This window comes from Carcharodon carcharias, chromosome 7, assembly GCF_017639515.1.
Source record: "Carcharodon carcharias isolate sCarCar2 chromosome 7, sCarCar2.pri, whole genome shotgun sequence".
Classification (NCBI taxonomy): Eukaryota; Metazoa; Chordata; class Chondrichthyes; order Lamniformes; family Lamnidae; genus Carcharodon; species Carcharodon carcharias.
The window spans coordinates 90732423-90751967 of NC_054473.1; positions in this window are offsets into that span (position 1 = coordinate 90732423).

Genomic DNA, 19545 nt, shown 5'->3' on the forward strand with positions numbered 1-19545 from the left:
TTCTGTTCAACTCTCAGCTCCTCTCGTGCTTCTTCCAGCTCCTGGCTCCACTCACGAATCTCTTCAACTCCTGGCTCCACTCGCGCTTCTCTGCAACTCCCGGCTCTGCTCACACCTCTGTTCAACACCTGACTCCTCTCCTAGCTCCTCCTCAACTCCTGACTCCTCTTGCGCTTCTCATCAACTCCCAGGCCTCTCGCACTTCTCTTCAACCCCCGACTGCTGTCGCTCTTCTCATCAACTCCCGACTCCTCTCGCCCTTCTCATCAACTCCTGACTCCTCTTACCCTTCTCATCAACTCCTGACTCTTCTCGCGTTTCTCTTCAGCTCCAGGCTCCACTACTGCTCGTTTTCAAATCTCGACTCCTCTCGTGCATCTCTTCAACTCCGGTTCCTTTCGCACCTCTCTTCAACCCCTGTCTCCTCTCACGGTTTTCTTCAACCCCCGACTCCTCTCGCCCTTCTCATCAATTCCGGACTCCTCTCGCCCTTCTCATCAAATACTGACTCTTCTCGCGTTTCTCTTCAGCTCGCGGCTCCACTACCGCTCGTTTTCAACTCCCGAATCCTCTCACACTTCACTTCAACACATGACTCCTCTCGTGCTTCTCTTCAACTCCCGACTCCTCTCGCACTTCTCATCAACTCCTGACTCTTCTCGCGCTTCTCTTCAACTCCCGATTCCTCTTGCGCTTCTCTTCAATTCTCAGCTCCTGTCCGTCTTCTCTTCAACTCCTGACTCCTCTTGTGCTTCTCTTCAACTCCTGACACCTCTTGTGAATCGCTTCAACTCCGGTTCCTTTTGCACCTCTGTTCAACTCCCGATTCCTCTCCCAGCTCCTCTTCAACTCTCGACTCCTTTCACGATTCACTTCAACTGCCAACTCCTCTCGCCCTTCTCTTCAACTCCCGGATCCTCTCGCGCTTCTCTTCAACTCCCCACTCCTCTAGCGCTTCTCTTCAACTCCCAACTCCTCTCACGCTTCTCTTCAACTCCCGACTCCTCTTGCGCATCTCTTCAACTCCCGGCTCCTCTCGTGCTTCTCTTCAACTCCCGGCTCCTGTCGCGCTTCTCTTCAACTCCGGACTCCTCTTGCGCTTCTCTTCAACTCCCGGCTCCTCTCGCACTTCACTTCAACTCCCGACTCCTCTCGCACTTCTCTTCATCTCCGACTCCTCTCCCAGCTTCTCTTCAACTCCTGACTCCTCTCGCGCTTCTCTTCAACTCCCGTCTCCTCTCGCTCTTCTCTTCAAATCCCGACTCTTCTCGCGCTTCTGTTCAGCTCCCGACTCCTCTCACGCTTCTCATCAGCTCCCGGCTCCTCTCGCGCTTCTCTTCAGTCCCCAGCTCCTCTACCGCTCATTTTCAACTCCCGACTCCTCTCACACTTCTCTTCAACTCCTGGCTCCTCGCGCGCTTCTCTTCAGCTCCCGACTCCTCTCGCGCTTCTCTTAAACTCCCAACTCCTCTCGCGCTTCTCTTCAACTCCCAGCTCCGCTCGCACCTCTGTTCAATACCTGACTCCTCTCCTGGCTCCTCCTCAACTCCTGACTCCTCTTGCGCTTCTCATCAACTCCCAGCTCCTCTCGCACTTCTCTTCAACACCCGACTCCTCTCGCCCTTCTCATCAACTCCTGACTCTTCTCGCGCTTCTCTTCAACTCCCGATTCCTCTTGAGCTTCTCTTCAATTCTCAGCTCTGTCCGTCTTCTCTTCAACTCCTGACTCCTCTTGTGCTTCTCTTCAACTCCTGACACCTCTTGTGAACCTCTTCAACTCCGGTTCCTTTTGCACCTCTGTTCAACTCCTGAGTCCTCTCCCAGCTCCTCTTCAACTCTCGACTCCTTTCACGATTCACTTCAACTGCCAACTCCTCTCGCCCTTCTCTTCAACTCCCGGCTCCTCTCGCGCTTCTCTTCAACTCCTGGCTCCTCTCGCGCATCTCTTTAACTCCCGGCTCCTCTTGCGCTTCTCTTCAACTCCCGGCTCCTCTCGCGCTTCTCTTCAACTCCCAACTCCTCTCGCGCTTCTCTTCAACTCCCGCCTCCTTTCGCGCTTCTTTCAACTCTCGACTCCACTTGCGCTCTCTTTCAACACCTGACTCCTCTCCCGCTTCTCTTCAACTCACTCCTTGTCTCACGCATCCCTTCAGCTCCCGGCGTCACTCGCATTCGTTTTCAACTCCGGACTCCTCTCACTCTTCTCTTCAACACCTGACTCCCCTCACGCTTCTCTTCAAGTCCAGACTCCCCTCGGGCTTCTCTTCAACTCCCGGCTCCTCTCGCACTTCTCTTCAACTCCCAACTTCTCTCACGCTTCTCTTCAACTCCCGACTCCTCTTGCGCATCTCTTCAACACCCGGCTCCTCTCGTGCTTCTCTTCAACTCCCGGCTCCTGTTGCGCTTCTCTTCAACTCCTTACTCCTCTTGCGCTTCTCTTCAACTCCCGGCTCCTCTCGCACTTCTCTTCAACTCTCGACTCCTATCGCACTTCTCTTCAACCCCCGACTCCTCTCCCAGCTTCTCTTCAACTCCGGAGTCCTCTTGCGCTTCTCTTCAACTCCCGGCTGCTCTCGCACTTCTCTTCAACTCTCGACTCCTCTCGCACTTCTCTTCAACCCCCGACTCCTCTCCCAGCTTCTCTTCAGCTCCCGACTCCTCTCACGCTTCTCATCAGCTCTCGGCTCCTCTCGCGCTTCTCTTCAGTCCCCGGCTCCTCTACCGCTCATTTTCAACTCCCGACTACTCTCACACTTCTCTTCAACTCCTGGCTCCTCGCTCGCTTCTCTTCAGCTCCCGACTCCTCTCGCGCTTCTCTTCAACTCCCAGCTCCGCTCGCACCTCTGTTCAATACCTGACTCCTCTCCTGGCTCCTCCTCAACTCCTGACTCCTCTTGCACTTCTCATCAACTCCCAGCTCCTCTCGCACTTCTCTTCAACTCTCGACTCCTTTCGCACTTCGTTTCAACCCCCGAGTCCTCTCCCAGCTTCTCTTCAACTCCCGACTCCTCTTGCGCTTCTCTTCAACTCCCGGCTCCTCTCGCACTTCTCTTCAACTCTCGACTCCTCTCGCTCTTCTCTTCAACCCCCGACTCCTCTCCCAGCTTCTCTTCAGCTCCCGACTCCTCTCACGCTTCTCATCAGCTCTCGGCTCCTCTCGCGCTTCTCTTCAGTCCCCGGCTCCTCTACCGCTCATTTTCAACTCCCGACTCCTCTCACACTTCTCTTCAACTCCTGGCTCCTCACTCGCTTCTCTTCAGCTCCCGACTCCTCTCGCGCTTCTCTTCAACTCCCGCCTCCTCTCGCGCTTCTCTTCAACTCCCAGCTCCGCTCGCACCTCTGTTCAATACCTGACTCCTCTCCTGGCTCCTCCTCAACTCCTGACTCCTCTTGCGCTTCTCATCAACTCCCAGCTCCTCTCGCACTTCTCTTCAACCCCCGACTCCTCTGGCCCTTCTCTTCAACTCCTGACTCCTCTTGTGCTTCTCTTCAACTCCTGACAACTCTTGTGAATCTCTTCAACTCCGGTTCCTTTTGCACCTCTGTTCAACTCCTGAGTCCTCTCCCAGCTCCTCTTCAGCTCTCGACTCCTTTCACGATTCACTTCAACTGCCAACTCCTCTCGCCCTTCTCTTCAACTCCCGGCTCCTCTCGCGCTTCTCTTCAACTCCTGGCTCCTCTCGCGCTTCTCTTCAACTCCCGGCTCCTCTCGCACTTCTCTTCAACTCCCGGCTCCTCTCGCGCTTCTCTTCAACTCCCAACTCCTCTCGCGCTTCTCTTCATCTCCCGGCTCCTCTCGCGCTTCTCGTCAACTCGCAACTCCTCTTGAGCTTCTCTTCAACTCACGGCACCTCTCGCGCTTCTCTTCTACTCCCGACTCCTCTCGCGCTTCTCTTCAACCCCCGACTCCTCTCCCAGCTTCTCTTCAACTCCTGACTCCACTCACGCTTCTCTTCAGCTCGCAGCTCCTCTTGCACTTCTCTTCAACTACCGGCTCCTCTCGCTCTTCTCTTCAAATCCCTGCTCATCTCGCGCTTCTCTTCAACTCTCGCCTCCTCTGGCGATTCACTTCAACTCCTGACTCCTCTCGTGCTTCTCTTCAACTCCCGACTCCTCTCGCACTTCTCTTCAACCCCCGACTCCTCTCCCAGCTTCTCTTCAACTCCTGACTCCTCTCGTGCTTCTCTTCAACTCCCAGCTCCTCTGGCACTTCTCTTCAACCCCCGACTCCTCTCGCCCTTCTCATCAACTCCTGACTCTTCTCGCGCTTCTCTTCAACTCCCGATTCCTCTTGCGCTTCTCTTCAACTCTCGGCTCCTGTCCGTCTTCTCTTCAACTCCTGACTCCTCTTGTGCTTCTCTTCAACTCCTGACACCTCTTGTGAATCTCTTCAACTCCGGTTCCTTTTGCACCTCTGTTCAACTCCTGAGTCCTCTCCCAGCTCCTCTTCAACTCTCGACTCCTTTCACTTTTCACTTCAACTGCCAACTCCTCTCGCGCTTCTCTTCAACTGCCGGCTCCTCTTGCGCTTCTCTTCAACTCCTGGCTCCTCTCGCTCTTCTCTTCAATTCCCGGCTCATCTCGCGCTTCTCTTCAACTCCCGGCTGCTCTCGCGCTTCTCGTCAACTTGCAACTCCTCTGGCGATTCACTTCAACTCCTGACTCCTCTCGTGCTTCTCTTCAACTCCCGACTCCTCTCGCACTTCTCTTCAACACCCGACTCCTCTCCCAGCTTCTCTTCTACTCCTGACTCCTCTCGCGCTTATCTTCAACTCCCGACTCCTGTCTCACTTTTCTTCAACTCTCGACTCCTCTCGCGCTTCTCTTCAGCTCCCAGATCCTTTGCCGCTCAATTTCAACTCCCGATTCCTCACGTGCTTCTCTTTAATGCCCGGCTCCGCTCGCACCTCTGTTCAACAGCTTACTCCTCTCCTAGCTCCCCCTCAACTCCTGACTCCTCTTGTGCTTCTCATTGACTCCCAGCCCCTCTCACGCTTCTCTTCAACTCCTGACTCCTCTTGCGCTTCACTTCAACACCTGTCTCCTCTCCTAGCTCCTCTTCAACCCCAAACTCCTCTCATGCTTCTCTTCAACTCTCAGCTCCTCTCGTGCTTCTTTCCAGCTCCTGGCTCCACTCGCGAATCTCTTCAACTCCTGGCTCCGCTCACACCTCTGTTCAACACCTGACTCCTCTCCTAGCTCCTCCTCACCTCCTGACTCCTCTTGCGCTTCTCTTCAACTCCTGGCTCCTCTCGCACTTCACTTCAACTCCCGACTCCTCTCGCACTTCTCTTCAACCATCGAATCCTCTCCCAGCTTCTCTTCAACTCCTGACTCCTCTCGCGCTTCTCTTCAACTCCCGTCTCCTCTCGCTCTTCTCTTCAAATCCCGACTCTTCTCGCGCTTCTGTTCAGCTCCCGACTCCTCTCACGCTTCTCATCAGCTCCCGGCTCCTCTCGCGCTTCTCTTCAGTCCCCAGCTCCTCTACCGCTCATTTTCAACTCCCGACTCCTCTCACACTTCTCTTCAACTCTTGGCTCCTCGCGCGCTTCTCTTCAGCTCCTGACTCCTCTCGCGCTTCCCTTCAACTCCCAACTCCTCTCGCGCTTCTCTTCAACTCCCAGCTCCGCTCGCACCTCTGTTCAATACCTGACTCCTCTCCTGGCTCCTCCTCAACTCCTGACTCCTCTTGCGCTTCTCATCAACTCCCAGCTCCTCTCGCACTTCTCTTCAACCCCCGACTCCTCTCGCCCTTCTCATCAACTCCTGACTCTTCTCATGCTTCTCTTCAACTCCCGATTCCTCTTGCGCTTCTCTTCAACTCTCAGCTCCTGTCCGTCTTCTCTTCAACTCCTGAATCCTCTTGTGCTTCTCTTCAACTCCTGACACCTCTTGTGAATCTCTTCAACTCCGGTTCCTTTTGCACCTCTGTTCAACTCCTGAGTCCTCTCCCAGCTCCTCTTCAACTCTCGACTCCTTTCACGATTCACTTCAACTGCCAACTCCTCTCGCCCTTCTCTTCAACTCCCGGCTCCTCTCGCGCTTCTCTTCAACTCCTGGCTCCTCTCGCGCTTCTCTTCAACTCCCGGCTCCTTTTTCAATTCACTTCAACTGCCAACTCCTCTTGCCCTTCTCTTCAACTCTCGGCTCCTCTCGCGCTTCTCTTCAACTCCTGGCTCCTCTCACGCTTCTCTTCAACACCCGGCTCCTCTCGCGCTTCTCTTCAACTCCCGGCTCCTCTCGCGCTTCTCTTCAACTCCCAACTCCTCTCGCGCTTCTCTTCAACTCCCGCCTCCTCTCACGCTTCTTTCAACTCTCGACTCCACTTGCGCTCTCTTTCAACACCTGACTCCTCTCGCGCTTCTCTTCAACTCTCTCCTTGTCTTACGCTTCCCTTCAGCTCCCGGCGTCACTCACATTCGTTTTCAACTCCCGACTCCTCTCACTCTTCTCTTCAACACCTGACTCCCCTCACGCTTCTCTTCAAGTCCCGACTCCCCTCCGCTTCTCTTCAACTCCCGGCTGCTCTCGCACTTCTCTTCAACTCCCGGCTCCTCTCGCGCTTCTCTTCAACTCCCGGATCCTCTCGCGCTTCTCTTCAACTCCGGACTCCTCTGGCGCTTCTCTTCAACTCCCAACTCCTCTCACGCTTCTCTTCAACTCCCGACTCCTCTTGCGCATCTCTTCAACTCCCGGCTCCTCTCCTACTTCTCTTCAACTCCCGGCTCCTGTCGCGCTTCTCTTCAACTCCGGACTCCTCTTGCGCTTCTCTTCAACTCCCGGCTCCTCTCGCACTTCACTTCAACTCCCGACTCCTCTCGCACTTCTCTTCAACCCCCGACTCCTCTCCCAGCTTCTCTTCAACTCCTGACTCCTCTCGCGCTTCTCTTCAACTCCCGTCTCCTCTCGCTCCTCTCTTCAAATCTCGACTCTTCTCGCACTTCTGTTCAGCTCCCGGCTCCTCTCGCGCTTCTCTTCAGTCCCCGGCTCCTCTACCGCTCATTTTCAACTCCCGACTCCTCTCACACTTCTCTTCAACTCCTGGCTCCTCGCGCGCTTCTCTTCCGCTCCCGACTCCTCTCGCGCTTCTCTTCAACGCCCAACTCCTCTCCCGCTTCTCATCAACTCCCAGCTCCTCTCGCACTTCTCTTCAACCCCCGACTCCTCTCGCCCTTCTCATCAACTCCTGACTCTTCTCGCGCTTCTCTTCAACTCCCGATTCCTCTTGCGCTTCTCTTCAACTCTCAGCTCCTGTCCGTCTTCTCTTCAACTCCTGACTCCTCTTGTGCTTCTCTTCAACTCCTGACACCTCTTGTGAATCTCTTCAACTCCGGTTCCATTTGCACCTCCGTTCAACTCCTGAGTCCTCTCCCAGCTCCTCTTCAACTCTCGACTCCTTTCACGATTCACTTCAACTGCCAACTCCTCTCGCCCTTCTCTTCAACTCCCGGCTCCTCTCGCGCTTCTCTTCAACTCCTGGCTCCTCTCGCGCTTCTCTTCAACTCCCGGCTCCTCTCGCGCTTCTCTTCAACTCCCACCTCCTCTCGCGCTTCTCTTCAACTCCCGGCTCCTCTCGCGCTTCTCTTCATCTCCCGGCTCCTCTTGCGCTTCTAGTCAACTCGCAACTCCTCTTGAGCTTCTCTTCAACTCACGGCACCTCTCGCGCTTCTCTTCTACTCCCGACTCCTCTCGCGCTTCTCTTCAACCCCCGACTCCTCTCCCAGCTTCACTTCAACTCCTGACTCCACTCACACTTCTCTTCAGCTCGCGGCTCCTCTTGCACTTCTCTTCAACTACCGGCTCCTCTCGGTCTTCTCTTCAAATCCCTGCTCATCTCGCGCTTCTCGTCAACTCTCGCCTCCTCTGGCGATTCACTTCAACTCCTGACTCCTCTCGTGCTTCTCTTCAACTCCCGACTCCTGTCGCACTTCTCTTCAACCCCCGACTCCTCTCCCAGCTTCTCTTCAACTCCTGACTCCTCTCGTGCTTCCCTTCAACTTCCAGCTCCTCTCGCACTTCTCTTCAACCCCCGACTCCTCTCGCCCTTCTCATCAACTCCTGACTCTTCTCGCGCTTCTCTTCAACTCCCGATTCCTCTTGCGCTTCTCTTCAACTCTCGGCTCCTGTCCGTCTTCTCTTCAACACCTGACACCTCCTGTGAATCTCTTCAACTCCGGTTCCTTTTGCACGTCTGTTCAACTCCTGAGTCCTCTCCCAGCTCCTCTTCAACTCTCGACTCCTTTCACGATTCACTTCAACTGCCAACTCCTCTCGCCCTTCTCTTCAACTCCCGGCTCCTCTCGCGCTTCACTTCAACTCCCGACTCCTCTCGCACTTCTCTTCAACCCCCGACTCCTCTCCCAGCTTCTCTTCAACTCCTGACTCCTCTCGCGCTTCTCTTCAACTCCTGTCTCCTCTCGCTCTTCTCTTCAAATCCCAACTCTTCTCGCGCTTCTGTTCAGCTCCCGGCTCCTCTCGCGCTTCTCTTCAGTCCCCGGCTCCTCTACCGCTCATTTTCAACTCCCGACTCCTCTCACACTTCTCTTCAACTCCTGGCTCCTCGCGCACTTCTCTTCCGCTCCCGACTCCTCTCACGCTTCTCTTCAACTCCCAACTCCTCTCGCGCTTCTCTTCAACCCCCGACTTCTCTCGCCCTTCTCTTCAACTCCTGACTCCTCTTGTGCTTCTCTTCAACTCCTGACAACTCTTGTGAATCTCTTCAACTCCGGTTCCTTTTGCACCTCTGTTCAACTCCTGAGTCCTCTCCCAGCTCCTCTTCAGCTCTCGACTCCTTTCACGATTCACTTCAACTGCCAACTCCTCTCGCCCTTCTCTTCAACTCCCGGCTCCTCTCGCGCTTCTCTTCAACTCCTGGCTCCTCTCGCGCTTCTCTTCAACTCCCGGCTCCTCTCGCACTTCTCTTCAACTCCCGGCTCCTCTCGCGCTTCTCTTCAACTCCCAACTCCTCTCGCGCTTCTCTTCAACTCCTGGCTCCTCTCGCGCTTCTCTTCATCTCCCGGCTCCTCTCGCGCTTCTCGTCAACTCGCAACTCCTCTTGAGCTTCTCTTCAACTCACGGCACCTCTCGCGCTTCTCTTCTACTCCCGACTCCTCTCGCGCTTCTCTTCAACCCCCGACTCCTCTCCCAGCTTCTCTTCAACTCCTGACTCCACTCACGCTTCTCTTCAGCTCGCGGCTCCTCTTGCACTTCTCTTCAACTACCGGCTCCTCTCGCTCTTCTCTTCAAATCCCTGCTCATCTCGCGCTTCTCTTCACTCTCGCCTCCTCTGGCGATTCACTTCAACTCCTGACTCCTCTCGTGCTTCTCTTCAACTCCCGACTCCTCTCGCACTTCTCTTCAACCCCCGACTCCTCTCCCAGCTTCTCTTCAACTCCTGACTCCTCTCGTGCTTCTCTTCAACTCCCAGCTCCTCTCGCACTTCTCTTCAACCCCCGACTCCTCTCGCCCTTCTCATCAACTCCTGACTCTTCTCGCGCTTCTCTTCAACTCCCGATTCCTCTTGCGCTTCTCTTCAACTCTCGGCTCCTGTCCGTCTTCTCTTCAACTCCTGACTCCTCTTGTGCTTCTCTTCAACTCCTGACACCTCTTGTGAATCTCTTCAACTCCGGTTCCTTTTGCACCTCTGTTCAACTCCTGAGTCCTCTCCCAGCTCCTCTTCAACTCTCGACTCCTTTCACGTTTCACTTCAACTGCCAACTCCTCTCGCGCTTCTCTTCAACTGCCGGCTCCTCTTGCGCTTCTCTTCAACTCCTGGCTCCTCTCGCTCTTCTCTTCAATTCCCGGCTCATCTCGCGCTTCTCTTCAACTCCCGGCTGCTCTCGCGCTTCTCGTCAACTTGCAACTCCTCTGGCGATTCACTTCAACTCCTGACTCCTCTCGTGCTTCTCTTCAACTCCCGACTCCTCTCGCACTTCTCTTCATCACCCGACTCCTCTCCCAGCTTCTCTTCTACTCCTGACTCCTCTCGCGCTTATCTTCAACTCCCGACTCCTGTCTCACTTTTCTTCAACTCTCGACTCCTCTCGCGCTTCTCTTCAGCTCCCAGATCCTTTGCCGCTCAATTTCAACTCCCGATTCCTCACGTGCTTCTCTTTAATGCCCGGCTCCGCTCGCACCTCTGTTCAACAGCTGACTCCTCTCCTAGCTCCCCCTCAACTCCTGACTCCTCTTGTGCTTCTCATTGACTCCCAGCCCCTCTCACGCTTCTCTTCAACTCCTGACTCCTCTTGCGCTTCACTTCAACACCTGTCTCCTCTCCTAGCTCCTCTTCAACCCCAAACTCCTCTCATGCTTCTCTTCAACTCTCAGCTCCTCTCGTGCTTCTTTCCAGCTCCTGGCTCCACTCGCGAATCTCTTCAACTCCTGGCTCCGCTCACACCTCTGTTCAACACCTGACTCCTCTCCTAGCTCCTCCTCACCTCCTGACTCCTCTTGCGCTTCTCTTCAACTCCTGGCTCCTCTCGCACTTCACTTCAACTCCCGACTCCTCTCGCACTTCTCTTCAACCATCGAATCCTCTCCCAGCTTCTCTTCAACTCCTGACTCCTCTCGCGCTTCTCTTCAACTCCCGTCTCCTCTCGCTCTTCTCTTCAAATCCCGACTCTTCTCGCGCTTCTGTTCAGCTCCCGACTCCTCTCACGCTTCTCATCAGCTCCCGGCTCCTCTCGCGCTTCTCTTCAGTCCCCAGCTCCTCTACCGCTCATTTTCAACTCCCGACTCCTCTCACACTTCTCTTCAACTCCTGGCTCCTCGCGCGCTTCTCTTCAGCTCCTGACTCCTCTCGCGCTTCCCTTCAACTCCCAACTCCTCTCGCGCTTCTCTTCAACTCCCAGCTCCGCTCGCACCTCTGTTCAATACCTGACTCCTCTCCTGGCTCCTCCTCAACTCCTGACTCCTCTTGCGCTTCTCATCAACTCCCAGCTCCTCTTGCACTTCTCTTCAACCCCCGACTCCTCTCGCCCTTCTCATCAACTCCTGACTCTTCTCATGCTTCTCTTCAACTCCCGATTCCTCTTGCGCTTCTCTTCAACTCTCAGCTCCTGTCCGTCTTCTCTTCAACTCCTGAATCCTCTTGTGCTTCTCTTCAACTCCTGACACCTCTTGTGAATCTCTTCAACTCCGGTTCCTTTTGCACCTCTGTTCAACTCCTGAGTCCTCTCCCAGCTCCTCTTCAACTCTCGACTCCTTTCACGATTCACTTCAACTGCCAACTCCTCTCGCCCTTCTCTTCAACTCCCGGCTCCTCTCGCGCTTCTCTTCAACTCCTGGCTCCTCTCGCGCTTCTCTTCAACTCCCGGCTCCTTTTTCAATTCACTTCAACTGCCAACTCCTCTTGCCCTTCTCTTCAACTCTCGGCTCCTCTCGCGCTTCTCTTCAACTCCTGGCTCCTCTCACGTTTCTCTTCAACACCCGGCTCCTCTCGCGCTTCTCTTCAACTCCCGGCTCCTCTCGCGCTTCTCTTCAACTCCCAACTCCTCTCGCGCTTCTCTTCAACTCCCGCCTCCTCTCACGCTTCTTTCAACTCTCGACTCCACTTGCGCTCTCTTTCAACACCTGACTCCTCTCGCGCTTCTCTTCAACTCTCTCCTTGTCTTACGCTTCCCTTCAGCTCCCGGCGTCACTCACATTCGTTTTCAACTCCCGACTCCTCTCACTCTTCTCTTCAACACCTGACTCCCCTCACGCTTCTCTTCAAGTCCCGACTCCCCTCCGCTTCTCTTCAACTCCCGGCTGCTCTCGCACTTCTCTTCAACTACCGGCTCCTCTCGCGCTTCTCTTCAACTCCCGGATCCTCTCGCGCTTCTCTTCAACTCCGGACTCCTCTGGCGCTTCTCTTCAACTCCCAACTCCTCTCACGCTTCTCTTCAACTCCCGACTCCTCTTGCGCATCTCTTCAACTCCCGGCTCCTCTCCTACTTCTCTTCAACTCCCGGCTCCTGTCGCGCTTCTCTTCAACTCCGGACTCCTCTTGCGCTTCTCTTCAACTCCCGGCTCCTCTCGCACTTCACTTCAACTCCCGACTCCTCTCGCACTTCTCTTCAACCCCCGACTCCTCTCCCAGCTTCTCTTCAACTCCTGACTCCTCTCGCGCTTCTCTTCAACTCCCGTCTCCTCTCGCTCTTCTCTTCAAATCCCGACTCTTCTCGCACTTCTGTTCAGCTCCCGGCTCCTCTCGCGCTTCTCTTCAGTCCCCGGCTCCTCTACCGCTCATTTTCAACTCCCGACTCCTCTCACACTTCTCTTCAACTCCTGGCTCCTCGCGCGCTTCTCTTCCGCTCCCGACTCCTCTCGCGCTTCTCTTCAACGCCCAACTCCTCTCGCGCTTCTCATCAACTCCCAGCTCCTCTCGCACTTCTCTTCAACCCCCGACTCCTCTCGCCCTTCTCATCAACTCCTGACTCTTCTCGCGCTTCTCTTCAACTCCCGATTCCTCTTGCGCTTCTCTTCAACTCTCAGCTCCTGTCCGTCTTCTCTTCAACTCCTGACTCCTCTTGTGCTTCTCTTCAACTCCTGACACCTCTTGTGAATCTCTTCAACTCCGGTTCCATTTGCACCTCCGTTCAACTCCTGAGTCCTCTCCCAGCTCCTCTTCAACTCTCGACTCCTTTCACGATTCACTTCAACTGCCAACTCCTCTCGCCCTTCTCTTCAACTCCCGGCTCCTGTCGCGCTTCTCTTCAACTCCTGGCTCCTCTCGCGCTTCTCTTCAACTCCCGGCTCCTCTCGCGCTTCTCTTCAACTCCCACCTCCTCTCGCGCTTCTCTTCAACTCCCGGCTCCTCTCGCGCTTCTCTTCATCTCCCGGCTCCTCTCGCGCTTCTAGTCAACTCGCAACTCCTCTTGAGCTTCTCTTCAACTCACGGCACCTCTCGCGCTTCTCTTCTACTCCCGAATCCTCTCGCGCTTCTCTTCAACCCCCGACTCCTCTCCCAGCTTCTCTTCAACTCCTGACTCCACTCACACTTCTCTTCAGCTCACGGCTCCTCTTGCACTTCTCTTCAACTACCGGCTCCTCTCGGTCTTCTCTTCAAATCCCTGCTCATCTCGCGCTTCTCGTCAACTCTCGCCTCCTCTGGCGATTCACTTCAACTCCTGACTCCTCTCGTGCTTCTCTTCAACTCCCGACTCCTGTCGCACTTCTCTTCAACCCCCGACTCCTCTCCCAGCTTCTCTTCAACTCCTGACTCCTCTCGTGCTTCTCTTCAACTTCCAGCTCCTCTCGCACTTCTCTTCAACCCCCGACTCCTCTCGCCCTTCTCATCAACTCCTGACTCTTCTCGCGCTTCTCTTCAACTCCCGATTCCTCTTGCGCTTCTCTTCAACTCTCGGCTCCTGTCCGTCTTCTCTTCAACTCCTGACTCCTCCTGTGCTTCTCTTCAACACCTGACACCTCCTGTGAATCTCTTCAACTCCGGTTCCTTTTGCACGTCTGTTCAACTCCTGAGTCCTCTCCCAGCTCCTCTTCAACTCTCGACTCCTTTCACGATTCACTTCAACTGCCAACTCCTCTCGCCCTTCTCTTCAACTCCCGGCTCCTCTCGCGCTTCACTTCAACTCCCGACTCCTCTCGCACTTCTCTTCAACCCCCGACTCCTCTCCCAGCTTCTCTTCAACTCCTGACTCCTCTCGCGCTTCTCTTCAACTCCCGTGTCCTCTCGCTCTTCTCTTCAAATCCCGACTCTTCTCGCGCTTCTGTTCAGCTCCCGGCTCCTCTCGCGCTTCTCTTCAGTCCCCGGCTCCTCTACCGCTCATTTTCAACTCCTGACTCCTCTCACACTTCTCTTCAACTCCTGGCTCCTCGCGCACTTCTCTTCCGCTCCCGACTCCTCTCACGCTTCTCTTCAACTCCCAACTCCTCTCGCGCTTCTCTTCAACTCCCAGCTCCGCTCGCACCTCTGTTCAATACCTGACTCCTCCCCTGGCTCCTCCTCAACTCCTGACTCCTCTTGCGCTTCTCATCAACTCCCAGCTCCTCTCGCACTTCTCTTCAACCCCCGATTCCTCTCGCCCTTCTCATCAACTCCTGACTCTTCTCGCGCTTCTCTTCAACTCCCGATTCCTCTTGCGCTTCTCTTCAACTCTCAGCTCCTGTCCGTCTTCTCTTCAACTCCTGACTCCTCTTGTGCTTCTCTTCAACTCCTGACACCTCTTGTGAATCTCTTCAACTCCGGTTGCATGTGCACTTCTGTTCAACTCCTGAGTCCTCTCCCAGCTCCTCTTCAACTCTCGACTCCTTTCACGATTCACTTCAACTGCCAACTCCTCTCGCCCTTCTCTTCAACTCCCGGCTCCTCTCGCGCTTCTCTTCAACTCCTGGCTACTCTCGCGCTTCTCTTCAACTCCCGGCTCCTCTCGCGCTTCTCTTCAACTCCCGCCTCCTCTCGCGCTTCTCTTCAACTCCCACCTCCTCTCGCGCTTCTCTTCAACTCCCGGCTCCTCTCGCGCTTCTCTTCATCTCCCGGCTCCTCTCGCGCTTCTCGTCAACTTGCAACTCCTCTTGAGCTTCTCTTCAACTCACGGCACCTCTCGCGCTTCTCTTCTACTCCCGACTCCTCTCGCGCTTCTCTTCAACCCCCGACTCCTCTCCCAGCTTCTCTTCAACTCCTGACTCCACTCACGCTTCTCTTCAGCTCGCAGCTCCTCTTGCACTTCTCTTCAACTACCGGCTCCTCTCGCTCTTCTCTTCAAATCCATGCTCATCTCGCACTTCTCTTCAACTCCCGCCTCCTCTGGCGATTCACTTCAACTCCTGACTCCTCTCGTGCTTCTCTTCAACTCCTGATTCCTCTCGCACTTCTCTTCAACCCCCGACTCCTCTCCCAGCTTCTCTTCAACTCCTGACTCCTCTCGCGCTTCTCTTCAACTCCCGACTCCTGTCTCACTTTTCTTCAACTCTCGACTCCTCTCGCACTTCTCTTCAGCTCCCAGATCCTCTACCGCTCAATTTCAACTCCCGATTCCTCTCGTGCTTCTCTTTAATGCCCGGCTCCGCTCGCACCTCTGTTCAACAGCTGACTCCTCTCCTAGCTCCCCCTCAACTCCTGACTCCTCTTGCTCTTCTCATCAACTCCTGACTCCTATCGCGCTTCTCTTCAACTCCTGACACCTCTTGTGAATCTCTTCAACTCCGGTTCCTTTCGCACCTCTGTTCAACTCCTGAGTCCTCTCCCAGCTCCTCTTCAACTCTCGACTCCTTTCACGATTTACTTCAACTGCCGGCTCCTCTCGCGCATCTCTTCAACTCCAAAGTCCTCTTGCGCTTCACTTCAACACCTGTCTCCTCTCCTAGCTCCTCTTCAACCCCAAACTCCTCTCATGCTTCTCTTCAACTCTCAGCTCCTCTCGTGCTTCTTTCCAACACCTGGCTCCACTCGTGAATCTCTTCAACTCCTGGCTCCACTCGCGCTTCTCTGCAAATCCCAGCTCCGTTCACACCTCTGTTCAACACCTGACTCCTCTCCTAGCTCCTCCGCAACTCCTGACTCCTCTTGCGCTTCTCATAAACTCCCAGCTCCTCTTGCACTTCTCTTCAACCCCCGACTGCTGTCGCTCTTCTCATCAACTCCTGACTCCTCTCGCACTTCTCTTCAACACCCGACTCCTCTCGCCCTTCTCATCAACTCCTGACTCCTCTTGCCCTTCTCATCAACTCCTGACTCTTCTCGCGTTTCTCTTCAGCTCCAGGCTCCAATACCGCTCGTTTTCAAATCTCGACTCCTATCGCGCATCTCTTCAACTCCGGTTCCTTTCGCACCTCTCTTCAACCCCTGTCTCCTCTCACGGTTTTCTTCAACCCCCGACTCCTCTCGCCCTTCTCATCAACTCCGGACTCCTCTCGCCCTTCTCATCAACTACTGACTCTTCTCGCGTTTCTCTTCAACTCCCGGCTCCACTACCGCTCGTTTTCAACTCCCGAATCCTCTCACTCTTCTCTTCAACAGCTGACTCCTCTCGCGCTTCTCTTCAACCCCCGACTCCTCTCGCTCTTCTCATCAACTCCTAACTCCTCTTGCACTTCTCTTCAACCCCCGACTCCTGTCGCCCTTCTCATCAACTCCTGACTCCTCTCGCCCTTCTCAACAACTCCTGACTCTTCTCGTGCTTCTCTTCAGTTCCTGGCTCCACATGCGCTTCTCTTCAACTCGTGGCTCCACTCGCGCTTCTCTGCAACTCCTGACTCCTCTCGCACTTCTTTTGAACTTGCGACACCTCTCGCGCTTCTTTCAACTCTCGACTCCACTTGCGCTCTCTTTCAACACCTGACTCCTCTCGCGCTTCTCTTCAACTCACTCCTTGTCTCACGCTTCCCTTCAGCTCCCGGCGTCACTAACATTCGTTTTCAACTCCCGACTCCTCTCGCCCTTCTCATCAACTCCTGACTCTTCTCGCGCTTCTCTTCAACTCCCGATTCCTCTTGCGCTTCTCTTCAACTCTCAGCTCCTGTCCGTCTTCTCTTCAACTCCTGACTCCTCTTGTGCTTCTCTTCAACTCCTGACACCTCTTGTGAATCTCTTCAACTCCGGTTCCTTTTGCACCTCTGTTCAACTTCTGAGTTCTCTCCCAGCTCCTCTTCAACTCTCGACTCCTTTCACGATTCACTTCAACTGCCAACTCATCTCGCCCTTCTCTTCAACTCCCGGCTCCTCTCGCGCTTCTCTTCAACTCCTGGCTCCTCTCGCGCTTCTCTTCAACTCCCGGCTCCTCTCGCGCTTCTCTTCAACTCCCGGCTCCTCTCGCGCTTCTCTTCAACTCCCGGCTCCTCTCGCGCTTCTCTTCAACTCCCAACTCCTCTCGCGCTTCTCTTCAACTCCCGCCTCCTCTCGCGCTTCTCTTCAACTCCCGGCTCCTCTCGCGCTTCTCTTCATCTCCCGGCTCCTCTCGCGTTTCTCGTCAACTCGCAATTCCTCTTGAGCTTCTCTTCAACTCACGGCACCTCTCGCACTTCTCTTCTACTCCCGACTCCTCTCGCGCTTCTCTTCAAATCCCTGCTCATCTCGCACTTCTCTTCAACTCTTGCCTCCTCTGGCGATTCACTTCAACTCCTGACTCCTCTCATGCTTCTCTTCAACTCCCGACTCCTCTCGCACTTCTCTTCAACCCCCGACTCCTCTCCCAGCTTCTCTTCAACTCCTGACTCCTCTCGCGCTTCTCTTCAACTCCCGACTCCTGTCTCACTTTTCTTCAACTCTCGACTCCTCTCGCACTTCTCTTCAGCTCCCAGATCCTCTACCGCTCAATTTCAACTCCCGATTCCTCTCGTGCTTCTCTTTAATGCCCGGCTCCGCTCGCACCTCTGTTCAACAGCTGACTCCTCTCCTAGCTCCCCCTCAACTCCTGACTCCTCTTGCTCTTCTCATCAACTCCTGACTCCTATCGCGCTTCTCTTCAACTCCTGACACCTCTTGTGAATCTCTTCAACTCCGGTTCCTTTCGCACCTCTGTTCAACTCCTGAGTCCTCTCCCAGCTCCTCTTCAACTCTCGACTCCTTTCACGATTCACTTCAACTGCCGGCTCCTCTCGCGCATCTCTTCAACTCCAAAGTCCTCTTGCGCTTCACTTCAACACCTGTCTCCTCTCCTAGCTCCTCTTCAACCCCAAACTCCTCTCATGCTTCTCTTCAACTCTCAGCTCCTCTCGTGCTTCTTTCCAGCACCTGGCTCCACTCGCGAATCTCTTCAACTCCTGGCTCCACTCGCGCTTCTCTGCAACTCCCAGCTCCGTTCACACCTCTGTTCAACACCTGACTCCTCTCCTAGCTCCTCCGCAACTCCTGACTCCTCTTGCGCTTCTCATAAACTCCCAGCTCCTCTTGCACTTCTCTTCAACCCCCGACTGCTGTCGCTCTTCTCATCAACTCCCGACTCCTCTCGCACTTCTCTTCAACACCCGACTCCTCTCGCCCTTCTCATCAACTCCTGACTTTTCTTGCCCTTCTCATCAACTCCTGACTCTTCTCGCGTTTCTCTTCAGCTCCAGGCTCCAATACCGCTCGTTTTCAAATCTCGACTCCTATCGTGCATCTCTTCAACTCCGGTTCCTTTCGCACCTCTCTTCAACCCCTGTCTCCTCTCACGGTTTTCTTCAACCCCCGACTCCTCTCGCCCTTCTCATCAACTCCGGACTCCTCTCGCCCTTCTCATCAACTACTGACTCTTCTCGCGTTTCTCTTCAACTCCCGGCTCCACTACCGCTCGTTTTCAACTCCCGAATCCTCTCACTCTTCTCTTCAACAGCTGACTCCTCTCGCGCTTCTCTTCAACCCCCGACTCCTCTCGCTCTTCTCATCAACTCCTGACTCCTCTTGCACTTCTCTTCAACCCCCGACTCCTGTCGCCCTTCTCATCAACTCCTGACTCCTCTCGCCCTTCTCAACAACTCCTGACTCTTCTCGTGCTTCTCTTCAGTTCCTGGCTCCACATGCGCTTCTCTTCAACTTGTGGCTCCACTCGCGCTTCTCTGCAACTCCTGACTCCTCTCGCACTTCTTTTGAACTCGCGACACCTCTCGCGCTTCTTTCAACTCTCGACTCCACTTGCGCTCTCTTTCAACACCTGACTCCTCTCGCGCTTCTCTTCAACTCACTCCTTGTCTCACGCTTCCCTTCAGCTCCCGACGTCACTAACATTCGTTTTCAACTCCCGACTCCTCTCACTCTTCTCTTCAACACCTGACTCCCCTCACGCTTCTCTTCAAGTCCCGACTCCCCTCGCGCTTCTCTTCAACTCCCGGCTCCTCTCGCACTTCTCTTCAACTAGCGGCTCCTCTCGCGCTTCTCTTCAACTCCCGGATCCTCTCGCGCTTCTCTTCAACTCCGGACTCCTCTGGCGCTTCTCTTCAACTCCCAACTCCTCTCACGCTTCTCTTCAACTCCCGACACCTCTGGTGAATCTCTTCAACTCCCGGCTCCTCTCGTGCTTCTCTTCAACTCCCGGCTCCTGTCGCGCTTCTCTTCAACTCCGGACTCCTCTTGCGCTTCTCTTCAACTCCCGGCTCCTCTCGCACTTCACTTCAACTCCCGACTCCTCTCGCACTTCTCTTCAACCCCGACTCCTCTCCCAGCTTCTCTTCAACTCCTGACTCCTCTCGCGCTTCTCTTCAACTCCCGTCTCCTCTCGCTCTTCTCTTCAAATCCCGACTCTTCTCGCGCTTCTGTTCAGCTCCCGACTCCTCTCACGCTTCTCATCAGCTCCCGGCTCCTCTCGCGCTTCTCTTCAGTTCCCGGCTCCTCTACCGCTCATTTTCAACTCCCGACTCCTCTCACACTTCTCTTCAACTCCTGGCTCCTCGCGCGCTTCTCTTCAGCTCCCGACTCCTCTCGCGCTTCTCTTCAACTCCCAACTCCTCTCGCGCTTGTCTTCAACTCCCAGCTCCGCTCGCACCTCTGTTCAATACCTGACTCCTCTCCTGGCTCCTCCTCAACTCCTGACTCCTCTTGCGCTTCTCATCAACTCCCAGCTCCTCTCACACTTCTCTTCAACCCCCGACTCCTCTCGCCCTTCTCATCAACTCCTGACTCTTCTCGCG